The following is a 14,215-nucleotide window of genomic DNA, read 5'->3' as shown; positions in this document are numbered from 1 at the left end:
CCCCCGGGGTGCACTGAGACAGGGAATGAGACTGGGCATGGTGGCAGGTGCCTGTAATCCCAGCACTTGGGAGGCTGTAAACAGGCAGATCACTACGAGTCTGATCTAGTAGTGAGACCCTGAACACCCTGTAGACCCTTCCCTAAAAAAATATAGAAAAAAAAATCTTGGAAGAAATCACCAAATCCAGTAATTTAAAATAATTTAAAAATTCGGTTTGATTCATCATTTTTAGTTCCTAACCTATCTGAAGAGATCATAACATAATAGAAAGTTTGAGAAATAGAGAAAAAAAATCTATAGCCCTACACACTTGAAGAAATATATTTTCCATACTTATAATAGTATATATAATTTTGTTTTCTTTTAAAATTAATATTCTCATGGATATTTTTCTGTGACGTTACTAAGTTATGCATTTGTATATTATAATTTTATAGCAGCTTACTTCCATCTAATGATATAATTTATTTAACCATTAGATAATTTAAATGAGATCCAATTTTTACTCATTACTTACAATGCCTTTTCTACCACATCTTATACCTGATTTCCAAAAATAAACTTATTCAACTGAAAGTTATACTTTTTTACATAATAGTTTAATGATTACCCAAAGACTCCTTTCAAATTATGATTTTTCTTGGAATGTAAGATTATCACTGTCACTGTTAATTTAGCAAGTTTTGTAAATAAAAAGAGTACTGTATTGATCTTTTGCCTTATGTTGTTTTAGTTAATAATCTATATTCAGAGCAGTTTTAGATTTACAGAAAAACATAGCAGAAAGTTAGCGAGATTTCTTGTGTCCCCTTTTGGGGCCTCCTCTGCAGTTTCACTCATTATTAAAATCTTCCATTAGTGTTATACACTTGTTACAGTTGATGAATGAATACTGACACATCATTATTAATTAAAGCACATAGTTTATGTTAGGATTCACCTTTTTTGTTACATAGGCTATGGGTTTTGACAAACATATAAGGTCTTCTATCTACTATAACATATGAAATTGTTTCACTGCCCTAAAAATTCCCTGTGCTGCACGAATTCAGTCTTCCTCCCTCCTCTAAATCTTAGGTAAGCATAGATCTTTTCAGTCTTTCTAGTTTTACCTTTTCAAGAATGTCATATACAGTCATGCACTGCATAATATTTTCTTTAATGTTTTCTTTAGTGACAGATTGCATATAGAAGAGTGTTTCAAAGGATTATATTGCCTAGCAGTGACATAGCTGTCTCTGGGATATTCACACCATAATGAAATTGCCCAGTGGCACCCTTCTCAGAACATAGCCCCTTGACAGCAACACCACTATAATTGGAGTCACGTCTGCTTGGCATCTTTGATTTAGCAGTGTCCATTTAAGGTCCCACCACATCTTTATGTGGCTTGATTAGTTTGTTTTTTTTTAAATCACTGACTAATATTCCATTGTATGGGTGTGCCAGTTTGTCCAGTCACCTATTGAAGAATAGCCTGATTGCTTCTAGTTGTGGCATTTAGGAAGAAAGCTGTTGTACACATGTAAACACTTTTCCCTCTGTAGAAAGTCTGTTTTCTCCAAGTTGCTTTCATTTGCATATTCTAGTTTCTATTTCTGTGTCTAAGGTAGTTCTCAGTTGTTCGGAAATCTTGGTTGTCTGTTCTTATCGAAGTCTAGTGTTGCAATAAAGCTGCTAAGAAGCTCTGATTCCCTGGTGAGTCTGGCCACCTATGGGCCATTTTGCTGAGAAATGTGTAGTCCGTATGTTGTCTTTCTCCTTAAGCTAATTAGGTTATAGAGAGAAAGATCTTGTAAGGAACCACCAACAATGGATAAGTTTTATGGTATATAAATTATAAGTTAATAAAATTGTTTAAAAATTTTCTCCAAAGAACAGTCAGTTTACCATATATAGCGTAAGTTTAAAAAAATTCATTATCAGCACTTTTCACATCAACAAATTTAGACCCCTAAAGTAAAAATTATAATTAATGTTTGTCACATGATAGTTCCTCCAGCTTCCTCACCTTGCAAAAAGCACATGAAATTTGACTTCACAATATGTTTTCCATTCATATGCATATTCTTACATATCAATGCATAGTTATCATTATTGTACACAATTCAGCATTATGATTATGAAATAATATCCTAGTCACTTTTCTACATACTACGTAATTATTGTGGAAGGGACATAATACTGCCTAAAGTACATGTGTTGTACATTAGTTACCCATTTCTTTATGTTTGAACATTTAGTTGTTTAAAAATTTCTACCATTAAAAATGAGTTAAAAAATAATGAGTTAATATATCATAACACTTACCCTAGGAAATTCTTTGATTATCTACTTAGGATAAATTTCTAGCAAGCCTCTTTGTTCTTGAACTTAAACATAAGAATCTATAGAGAAAAACAATTGACTTATATAATCCCCTTTTAGAATACTTCATAAAATTCCACATATGCGAAACCTGTCTATCAGCTGCCATTACCTTTTATATTGTCCTGCATTGCGGCTTCTCATGATTTACTGAATGTATTTTTATCAGATGTACTGATTTGAAAAATGATGTTAAGCAAACTCTCAATAAAAAGAAAATCTAAATATTGTATTCTCTGGCTGAATAGTCTCTTTCCAATATTTTTTACTTACTTAAATTTCCAAGTAGAGCGTTACCCATTTTAGGGGAAAGTAGTGTCCGCTCTAGGTTAGGTCAGATGCCTAGTGTTTGTTCACGCTAAATAACTGTCTGTTTTGAGCTTTCTTAGCATCACCTTGCAGGTATGCTTGACTAGAGACATGCTGAGAAGGCATTTTTAAGACTAAAAAAGTAAGAACATTTAGGAAGTGGCAATGGAGCACTGCTTGGTCAAGTGATTAGGCTTTTTGGAGCACTAGAGGTTTCAGCATCTAGAAAATACACCTCAACTTTTATACCAGCGAGGTATTAAGATCATGGGCGTTAAAGTCTTAAGGTTTTGTTTTGAAAGAACCAGCCACTTGAAGTCTGTATTAGGCGCTACTGGATCCGGGTAAGGGCTCTACAAGGTGGCGAGGGCAAGGCACGTGGAACCTCAACACTAAGGTCTAAAAGTAGTTTGTAACAACAGTGTGGATATTAAACTTAGCTCATTAGGGAGAGAAAGACTGAAGGGAGGAGAAGGGAATAGGAAAAAGGGAAAATTAAGATATACTATGTATAGGTACGAATTCCTATGGTAAATGAGATCAATACATATGACAAATACATACTAATAAAAGAAGTTAAAGGAAAGCACTATACATAGGCCTTTCTTAGATATTTCATACACATGGACACCAGACATGGGCTTTGTGACTGGCTTCTTTCAGCATGAAATGGTCACAGTTCACGCATGTTGCGGTATATAGTGATGCTTTATTTCTTTTTGTTGCCAAGTACCACTTGATTGTTTATATTACCACATATTGTTTATCCATTTGTTAGTCAATAGACATTTGAGTTGTTCTCACCTTTTTAGTTAATAAAATAATAGTGCTGCTGCAAACATTCGTGTATACATTTTTCACCTATAATATTCAATAACGGAACTTAGAAAAAATGGGATATGCCTATGAATGTCCATTTTGTATCTGTGTATTCAAAGTGGTTGGGATAGATATATAGTTGCATTCTCTTAATGAATAGAATGATTTGTTCTAATGGTGTTTGTAAATAGGATCACAAGTCCACATCTTGTACAGCAATTAACCACTAAGAAGAATATATGCAGTGTAATATTTGTTGAAACTGTACTTCCGATTTGATTTGAAACTTTCTCATTGCTATCTGTTTATCAATAAAACTTTGAAAAAAAAACATTCGTATATATATTTTTGCATGATTGTATGTTTTCATTTTTCTTGGGTGGTTCCAAGGGTGGATTCGTTGGGCCTCATTGCAGCTCTGTATCTGACGTGGTAAGGAAGCACCCAACGTCTCTAGCAGTAGCTCCATCATCCTGTATTGCCACTGGCAATCCAGAGGGCTATGCTTCTCCATATTCTCAATAACACTTGCTACTTACTATCCTTTATTTTAGCCATGCAGTGGACTTGAAGTAGTGCCTCAGGGTGGGTTGGATTTGCATTTTCCTAATGGCTAATAATAGTGTTTTTTCATTTGTTCATTGGCCATTTGTATCTTTTTTAAGAGCAATATCTGTGGGCTGGAGAGATGGCTCAGTGGTCTAAAGCACCTACTTAGAACAAGCTTAGCAAAGCATCAGGGACCGTGGTTCAATCCCCCAGCACCACATGCCAGCCAGCCCCGCCCCCTGGTGGGCTGAGCTGGCCACACACACCTCTCTCTCTCTCTCTCTCTCTCTCTCTCTCTCTCTCTCTCAAATAAATAAAAAAAAAGAATTTTAAGAGCAATATCTGTGCAATCCTTTGCAGCTTTTTTGATTGCATCATTTGTCTGTATTATTGAGCTTTAAGAATTATTTATGTATTCTGGATATAAGATCTTTATCAGGTATGTGATTTACAAACTTTTCACATTCTCTTTGTTGTTCGTTTATTTTCTTTGTAGCACAGAAGTGCTTAAGTTTGATGATGTCCAATTTATGTTATGTTTTAGGATCCTACTTTTAAAAATTGCTTAACCCAAGACCGTAGAGTTTTATATCTTCATTTTCTTCTAAAAGTTGTATAGTTTCAACTCACATTTAAGTCTATGGTCCATTTTGAGTTAATCTTTACATAGAAGTATCTAACTTCCTTCCTTACATTTGGGTATCTAGTTGCTTTAGCACCATTTGTTGAAAAGACTCTTCTTTAGCAATTGTGTTATCTTAGTGCCTTTATCAGAAATTAGTTGACCATAAAGATAAGTTTTCTTCAACTCGTAATTTAATTCCATTGATCCATATGTCTGTTCTTAAGCCAGCAGCATAATCTTGATGGCTGTAGTTTTGGGTTAAATTTTAAAGGTGGAAGTGTGAGTTCTCCAACTTTGTTCTTTATTTTTCTTTCAGTACTAGGGATTGCAAAAAGGGTCTTACACATGCTAAGTAAGTCTGCTGTCATTGAACTATATCCCCAGCCCCAACTTGGTTCTTTTTGAAGATTGCTGTGACTATCTTAGGTCACTTGCATTTCAATATGAGTTTTAGAATAAGTATGTTGCCTTTTGCTGATATTTTGATAGAAATTGTACTGAATTTGTGGATCTCGGGACCGGTGTTTCACAGTAGGTTTGGGGATCAAAATAATACCTTATGATCACCTTTCATGTTTTTATCCCAAAAGACAGGGTCATCATTGGCGTTGGTCCTGAAACAAAAGGAGAAAATCTGTTCACAAAAATGTTAGAGTTTGTGTGTGTTTTTCTCTGTCCCAGCTTTATTATATGTAAAATGGGGTTAATAATTGTGCCTATGTCACAAGGATATTGTAAAGATAAAATAAGAAAAAAAAGAAAAAATAAGAAATATTTGAAATATATAGCAGCCAGTGCTTTTTATTAAGAAAACCTTAATTGGGCCATTGCGTGGACGCCGGGTAACTGAGTGTGTGTAGAGGAGCTGAGTTGGAGCTGAGCGAGAAGATCCACTGGGAGCGTGGGGTTTTGCGCCTCCGCATTTCTAACCCCAGATCTCGAGATGCATCTTGATTCCTGCCCACTGGACTGTGAGGTTTACGTGGGGAATCTTGGCAACAAGACTGAGCTGGGCCGGGCTTTTGGCTATTATGGACCATTGCAGAGTGTAGGGGTTGCTAGAAACCCTCCTGGCTTTACTTGCATTGAATTTGAGGATCTCTGTGATGCAGCGGCTGCTGTCCAAGAGCTAGAGTGGCTGCTGTGTCAGAGTGGAACCATCCAAGGGAGAAAAGAGAAGCCGAAATCGTGGCCCTCCTCCTTCTTGGAGTCGTCATCCTCGAGACGATTATCGTAGGAGCAGTCCCCCACCTCCTGGCAGGTCTCCACGAAGGTGAAGTTTCTCTTGCAGCCACAGCAGGTCTCTTTCTAGAGTAGAAGAGAGAGATTACTGTCTCGAGAGAGAATCACAGCCGTCCCGAACCTTCTCTGGGTCTCGCAGCTGATCTAGGGCAAATGAAAGGAAATAGAAGATCGGTTTTCAGGAGGAGTGGTGTACAGGAATTTACTTCACTGACGGGAGTGTGTACAGGAAATCCAAGTGTTGTTGGAGACTTCATAAGCTTGATGCGTTTTTAGGGTGTTTTAGCTGTTCACCTTTGTGTCTTGGAACAATGACACAACAGTCACAACAATGTAATTCTCTCTGGTTTGAGATGGACGGTACAAGGCATATAATACCAAGAATTGTTACTTTACAATGTTCCCTTAAGCAAAACTAAATTTGCATTGAACTTTAGTCTGGCACAGAAGGAAAATAAATCTCTAGACTCTGCCTAAAGTGTGATGTTCTAATGTTACAGAAACAAAACTGGCAAAAATTGAGCAAGACCTGTTTTATAGCTGTGATAATAGTGTACAGATGTGCCACCGGGTACAGAGAAAGGCCACACGCAGAACTAGGTGAGCGTGGCTTTAAAAATGGAGCCAGTCTTTACCTTGGGCAGAGGTTTCCTGGTTGGTATAGAATCGGGTAAATTTCAAGAGTTCACCTCCGCTAGGTCACAAGCGTTCCTTCCTTCTGTGATGCTGCGCATGAGGACATAGCTGTTTGTATCTTTATTTGGAAACCTGAGATATCAAAAACCAATGTCTTGCCAGTTTCAGAGTACACTGCAGAGCTGAACTTTTGTGTTATTGTGCAAGATTTTTTTCATGCTGTTATTTGTAATATGTTTTGTGAGACTCTTTGAGATTAAAGTTTTGGTTATAAATTGTTAAAAAAAAAAAAGAAAGAAAACCTTAATTGGAAAAATATAATTTTTAAGCTCCAAAGGAATAGAGAGTGAAGCAAAAATGGTTGGAATATATATTTTTAAGTCCTTAGAAAGTTTTATTTTGTGGCTCGGCAGTTTTTCTTGGCTAGTGTCCTCGGGACTCGCATCTGGCTAACAGAAGGAAGCAGATCCTCAGGGGTTTCACATAGGTTTATTTTATTTTATTTTTTATTTTTATTTTTTCCATAATTTTATTGAGAAACAAATAGCAGTGAGACAGTTTCAAGCCAAATTGGTAGGACAGTTTCAATAATTAACACATTGCATACATTCTTCCTAGTGGTTAATTGCTGTACAAGATGTGGACATGATATCCTATTTACAAACACCATTAAAACAAATCCCTCTATTCATTAAGAGAATGTAACTATATATCTATCCTAACCACTTTGAATACACAGATACAAAATGGACATTCATCTGTATCCCCTTTTTTTAAGTTCCGTTATTTGAATATTATAGGTATGTTAACTCAGCAAAATATTCTAGGTTTATTTTATTGTGAACAGAATTTCTACACTTCCTCTGCCCTGTAGGGAGAGTCCGTTCCTTTTGCTACTCAGCTAAATCTGCACCTCAATAAAGGCCCCTTTCTTGAACGTCTGAGAACCTGGGTGATAGTCCCCTGTTCTGTCCTGTTAGTCATCTACACTCCTGGACATAGTTCTGGGCCTCGGCACCTTCTCAGCCTAAAGAAGTGAAGTGGATGCAAGTATCTTCAAAAGAACTTTGTTCACACCAGGACTATAAACTGCAGTTTCTTTTAATGTACTTCTTTTGCCCTACATTGGAAATTTTTTTTTTTTTTTTTTTTTTTTTTTGGTAATCTTTAGTTTTTGAATTAACAGTCACAAAATATAATCCAGCGGCAAAGGCCTAGACTTCCTTAGTAGTTTATGATATTCATAAGTGAAACAGTGGTTTGGGGCACAATAGCTGTAGATTTTGAGAGGAAAGTAATGGCCAATAAACTAATGAATCTGTGCCTATGTGTAACCAATTGCATGATCATTTCGTTCTTCCTGAAATCCTCCTCGCTGTTAAGGTCTTCTCTGCTTAGTGCCCCTCAGATATGTCCTAAACTACATGTGAAAGAGACACTTCTTCAGACTCGAAACTTCCGAGGTCTAGGAAGCAAGAAAGACAACGTTTTTTTGTTTGCCTGTTTTGTGGAAATAGGGATCGAACCCAGGGCCCTTACACTGACCTACATCCCTAGAACTTTTTATTTATTCTTTTTAAATAAATAGGTCTTGTTAGGTCGCTAAGATGCCCACTCTGGGCTTGAATTCATAATCTTCCTCTCTCAGCTTTCCAGAGTGCTAGGAGTACAGGTGTGTGCCACCGTACCAAATTCAGGAAGGCAACATTTAATCAAGCGAGGCAGTATGTTAGTGTAGTGCTTCTTAAATTGTTTGTGATAAAGACCAGTTTATCTTTTCAATTAGGGTAGAAAAACAATTTTGCAAAACACATAAATATAACTAATCAGAAAAAATGAAACATAAAAGGATATATAAAATACAGCTCTTAGCTTTGTTTTTTGTGTTTTTTTCTTGAAACAAGATCTCAAATGTACTGCAGGCTGACCTTGCGCTCACTGCTACTGTGTAGCCCAGGCTGGCCTCAAACTCACAGTCTTCCTGCCTTAGTCCCTCAAGTGCTGGGATTGCAGGTGTGGGCCATCAGGCCTGACTCTTAATTTTTGATATTAAATTCAAAGGACATAAAATTGCTCTTGTCAAATTGCTGTTTTATCCTTGCCTGGTCAGAATCTGGCCATACTTAGAGTAGCACTGCTTTGTTGTTGTCAGTCCTAATCAAAAGCTCATGCGCGTCTTGAATTTGGATATTGGTCTGACTAAAATGAGAACTTAGTGAGTCACAGAAGATGCTCGCGTCTAGAAGTGAGGCCAGCCCGGAAACTTAGCTACTCTTCATTCTGCAAGGCAAATGGGTTTGAGTAGGACGGAGGAACGCGTCATAGAATGGAAATGGCACCCTTGCAAATATTTTTCGTATGTAAGGTTGATTATAGTGAGAGAAGTGAGACTTTCAAGAAGTAAGTCTCCTTCATCTGACAAAAAATAATAAATACCTGGTCAAGCCTAAGGCTGTTTAGCAGTGTCAGAAATATTTACCAGCCTTATTTGGTGCTAACCTTAAGCCTGTCACGTGTGGTAGCTTATTGCTGGTGTTCAATGTGTAGTCATAATGAATGGCCTAAATTTTGCTGTTGGTATTATCATACCTTCATATTCAATGCATATGTTTTATTGAAATTATTTTTTGTTGTTTAATTTGTAGATTTGGAGATCTCAGAGCCTCACGCATGCTAGGCTGATGCTCTATTGCTTAGTTACATCTTTAGCCTAAAATTATTTTAATATTTTTTCTTTCTTGTTTTTTAGAGACAGGGTCCTGTTCTGTGACCCAGGCTGGTGTTGAACTCAGGGTGATACTCCTGCCTCAGCCTCTAGAGTGCTGGGGATTACAGGCGTGAGCCAACGTGGCTGGCAATTTAAAAAACTCTTAATAGAATTTTTTTTTTTTAAATACAGGGTCTTGCTACACAGCTCAGACTTGTAGTGATCCTCCTGTCTCAGCCTCCCAGTGCTGGGATTACAGGGGAGGGTTCTGGGGCCGGCACAGCATGTGGTACCAGGGATCCAACTTGGGACCTTGCATTTGCCAGGCCAGCACTTAGGCAGCTGAGCTGTCTCCCAAACCCTAGAAATGAATTTTAAAACACAAATCTAGTATTTTTGTTTCTTATAGCAGCTGGGTATCTTATCACTTGCTCCTATACAACATTCCATAAAAGAAAGCTGCCCTTGAGTATAGCTCTGTACCAAGCCTGAGAGTTCAGTTTCCATCTTTCTGTTGGAGCAGCATTGCTGTTCTAGGGAAGGGGAGGAAGAGCCACAAGTGGTTTCAGCAGCCCTGTGACAACAGGCAAAGGGTATTAACATCAACCTACATCTATGCCTCAGCTTAGGCTTTCCCCTTTCTTTGTTTTGGGCGGCATTTGGGGTTGTGTTGGATAAAAATAATCTAGAAAACTTTTTTTTCCCAGATGAACAAGGAGACCATCTAGCAACAGTAAAAAACTGTGGTGTCTCCTGCCTGTCGAGGAAATGGGTGGCTGTGTGGAGTGTGCTCTGCGGGCGCCTCCCTTCTCCCGAGAATACATTCGTGCTGATGCGTGACTGCAGCCTCGTTGCTGCTTTGGGGTCCAGCATTATTCCTCCGAGCCCGCCTCAGCAAAGAGTATCAGTGAATGGGGCTGAATCCAGCTGTGAGAAATGCTAAAGGTCTATTTCTTCCTTCCCAGCAGTAAATAAAAATGAGAAGACAATATTTTATGTTAATTAAATATTGTAGTTTGTATTAGTCTCTAAGCATACATCTAGGTTTTTGAGAGCTGAGCTAAAAATTTCTCTTTCACGTAGGCCTGCGAACTTTTGTGCAATTCAGCTTTTAGATGAATCTTGAGGCTTTGGAGCAAGTTATAATATTGCAGGAAGGCAGGAAATTGAAGCAGGCGGCATGGAAAGTGGAAGGCCACCAAGCCTTTTTTCCTTTCTTTCTCACTCCCCCAGTGGCTGAGGACAAAGGGGGGGATTGTTCATCACACTTTGGTGAGAGCCTGAGCCACGGTGACTGTGCATTCAAGGGGCTGACTGAAAGGAAACCACTCACAAACACCATTCTTTTGCTCTGTAAAGATTCAACAGAGATCTGGGTGTGGTGCACATGCCTGGAGTCCTAGATACTCTGGACGCTGCGGCAGGACTGCACATTCAAGGCCAGCTGGGGCAACTTAGTGAGACCCTGTCTCCAAATAAAATCAAGAAGAGGGGTGGGTAGCAATCTTGGTTTCAATTCCCAATATAAGAAATTTATAATAGTAATAATAATGATCATTATTATTATTACCAGAGAAGAACTTCAGACTTAAGTAAAATATACTTTTTGGCCTTGTACTTGATATATGTGTCCATTTAGTGGTTTTTGGCTTTTTTGTTTTTTTTTCCCGGAACCAAGGATTGAACTCAGGGCCTTGTGCTTGCCAGGGAAGCGCTTATTCCACTGAGCCATCTCCCCAGCCCCCTACGTGTCCATTTAAATAGAATATAAATTATTATTTTACTGATATTGGTTAAATAATTATTTGACATTGGTTGATTCGAGTTTACTTTGCACTCTGTTTTGCCCTTGAGTTAGTATAGGAAGGGGGAAAATCCATGCTATTTGTATGGCGAAAGTATACAGTGACAATCTGGTTAAGTCAGCATTGTGTATTTACTCATAGGTGACATTGGATGGTGGTAGCCCATCGCCATAGCAAGAAGCTGCATTCCTGGTTGCTACTAATTGCCTCCAGAGCTATAGACATGAAGAATCTGTTGTTAATGATGCTGACGGGGCATCATTTGAGGAACATGTGCCAAGGACCCTGAGAGAGTTTTTCCTTTCCTTTTCTTTTCTTTTTTTTTTTTTTCCCAAACCCATAGCTCCCTGACTAGGAGGACTGAAACGGATGGCGCTGTTTGGCGTACACTGGCTTACTAGTGCTCTGGCTTTGTGATTTGCTGAAAACTGCTGTGCTGCTACCTGGCTTCTAGGAAGCCGTAAAAAAGATGGAGGCACTTTGGCCTTGGCGTTTTTCCATAGAAAACACAATAGCAGGAACACCTAGTTTGCTGTCCTGCTTCTTCAGTCAGCTTCCAAATGGATCATCTTAATTTCCTTCCAGATGTAGCCAAAATAAAGTGAATGAGGGTTTCAGTGAGCTCTGATGCTACTGTGAGGCAAGATTTTAGCCCTTATTTTTCAAGCAGGCTCGCTCATGTTTTATATAAAATAGATAAAATAGATCTGGAGCACCCCCTTTAGGTCTTCTAACTCAACACCGTGTTGGAGGTGCATTTGCCAAGGCGGAAACACATGGAGCAGAGAAACTGTTTGCATACTGATTTTAACTATGGAACCACACTCAAAGAGTCAGATTTGCTAGGGAAGTTTTGTGGTAAAACTGCAAAAACACAAAACTGCTGGGCTTTAGAGAAGGAGGTAAAAGCAAGAGAATGAGAAAGAAGCAACTTAGGAGGGCATATGCATGAAGATGGTGGAAGGATTTACTCGAGAAGCCTGGTTAGACGTTGCTGGCCAGTAGGCAGAGACTGTTCTTCCTCAGAGCTTCTGATGCTTTCTGGGGAGGCTTGTGCTGGCTCTGGTTCTTGTGCAGAAAACTGTACAGAAAAGCAGAAATGAAGTTCAATTTATAAATTCAGAAATAATTCATATACCATAAACCATAAACTCATCTTTTTGGTAGTTTAGTAGTTTTTAGTGCATTTCACAAGATTGTACAACCAGTAAGGCACCTTGTACCCATTAGCAGTCTCTCTCTAGTCCTTAGAACCTTTCTTTAGTCCTTTCTCTAGTTCTTGGCAAGCTGTCCTGTCTTCTGCCTCTATAGATTTGCCTGTTCTTCACCTTTTATATGAATCCAATTATGCCATACCTAGCTTTTCCGATGTCTCTTCTTTTATTTATCCATGTGGAAGCATAGATCAGTACTTTATTCCTTTTTAAGGCTGAATTATGAAGCATAGTTTACAAAGTTAAATTTTCCAGGGGAGTTTTATGGTAAAAGTACAAAAACCACAAAAGTCAGATGAATAGAAAACATTCTGTGACTTTCTGCTATGGAAAATTTTGGTGGGTTGAGTGGATGCTATTACAAGATAGGCCCTAAATTTTGTGATGGGGGAAGATATCGGCAATGTTCCTGTTGTCATCATGTGGCTTATTAACTAGATGAAGCCAGGGAAAGAGAAAGAGCCAGCAGGGAAGCCATGGCATCTCAGCAAGATAAAGTTTTTGTGATTTTTTGGGTAGGATTTGGACTTATGTTGAATGATTCTAAGAGACTGGGGAAGGAAGGCTTAACCATGGATGGCATCGCAAAATGGGTGCAGTTGAATTATTGGATATCTCACCAGTCTTTCTTCAGGGTGGGGGAGAAACACAAAGGGGATAGGGAAGTCACTCACCAGAAAGTGTAACACCAGGAGGAGGGCTTGTGCGGCTCTCCTGCGGCCTTAGGAATGCTGTTTGCTGGTGGCTGTGCTGCTGGCAGGGTCTGAGTCTGTTAGAAACGTCACAGCACTGATTTTCAAGCCCTCACATGAGAGAGATTTGCGTTGGCTCCACGATGGAGGGGCAAGAAGACTTGGTGAGACCAAGCAAGCATGAAACGCAACCAAACTGCTAACTAGGGTGAACCTTTTGCTCAGTGAAGTGATACCTCTTAACCCAAAATCTTGGTGATCTGGCAGAACAGAGACTGTGAGTCATCAGAAGGAAAGGAGGGGCGGGGAGATAGCTTAGCAGAATAAGCTCCTGGCAAATGCCAGGTCCTGAGTTCCATCCCCCGTACCAAAAAAAAAAAAAAAAAACACGAGCCCATCTTTGACTTTTGTAGGAAGCTTTACTAGATTAAATTACCTTTACTCACTGCCTGCTAGACAGTGACCTCCACACCACATAGCTTGCATGATTTTACTCTTGTAGATACAGATATTAAGGAATAATTAACCCTCTTTCAATCAAAAGAATATGTGAAAACATCCTTATGTTTGTTAGTATAGTCATTCATTTACAGATTCACTGTGCTTAGCATTGGGATGAAGGTGTTCCTGCCCAGTGTGGAGTAGAGCATCCTGTAGTGTAGAAACACCCTCCACGTGGCCCGAGGAGGTTCTCACACCTGTGATTCCCACGCACTTGAAATGTGGCTCATGTCACTAAGGAACTGCATGTTTATTAATTTAATTATCAGTAGTGTTTTGTGACAACCAGTGGCTGTCACTGGACAGCATGGTTCAGTAAAATGAGAGAAGGAAACAGACTCAAGATTCAGGGTGTGTGTATTCTCCAAGCCATGATGCTGTAGAAGCTGAAGACACAACCTCTGGTGGTGTAGGTGACGGGCAACACTCGAAGAAAGGAGATGGCATGAAAGTGAGATTTGAAAACGAAATATGCTGGGATATAGCTTAGCAGTAGACCACGTGCTTGGGGTGAGACCCTGGGTTTGATCTCCAGCGCCACACGCAAAATGATAACAGTAATAAAAGTAATAACAATAGTAATACAGGGCTGTGGAGGTTACTCAGCAGTAGAGTGCTTGCCTGGCATGCTTGAGGTACAGGGTTCAATCCCTTCCTCCCCCCAAAAAATAATAATAATGAGGGAGCAGAGAAGTTTCATGCCAGAAAAGCATCATTGTCTGGAGTATTAGTGATACATTTTTTTT

The 14,215-nt window shown here is 39.0% G+C and overlaps 1 protein-coding gene and 1 pseudogene across 6 annotated transcripts in view; both read left to right on the top strand.

Moving 5' to 3' along the window:
• Greb1l (growth regulation by estrogen in breast cancer 1 like) overlaps positions 1-14,215 on the top strand; it is a 213,995-nt gene that overhangs the window by 12,721 nt on the left and 187,059 nt on the right. The gene's annotated exons all lie outside the window — the stretch shown is intronic.
• Positions 5,616-6,081, top strand: LOC101576109 (annotated as a pseudogene).

Source organism: Octodon degus, unplaced genomic scaffold, assembly GCF_000260255.1.
Source record: "Octodon degus isolate 3935 unplaced genomic scaffold, OctDeg1.0 scaffold00075, whole genome shotgun sequence".
Taxonomy (NCBI): domain Eukaryota; kingdom Metazoa; phylum Chordata; class Mammalia; order Rodentia; family Octodontidae; genus Octodon; species Octodon degus.
Note: the sequence above shows the minus strand (reverse complement) of the source record. Positions and strands in the feature narration are given on the sequence as shown.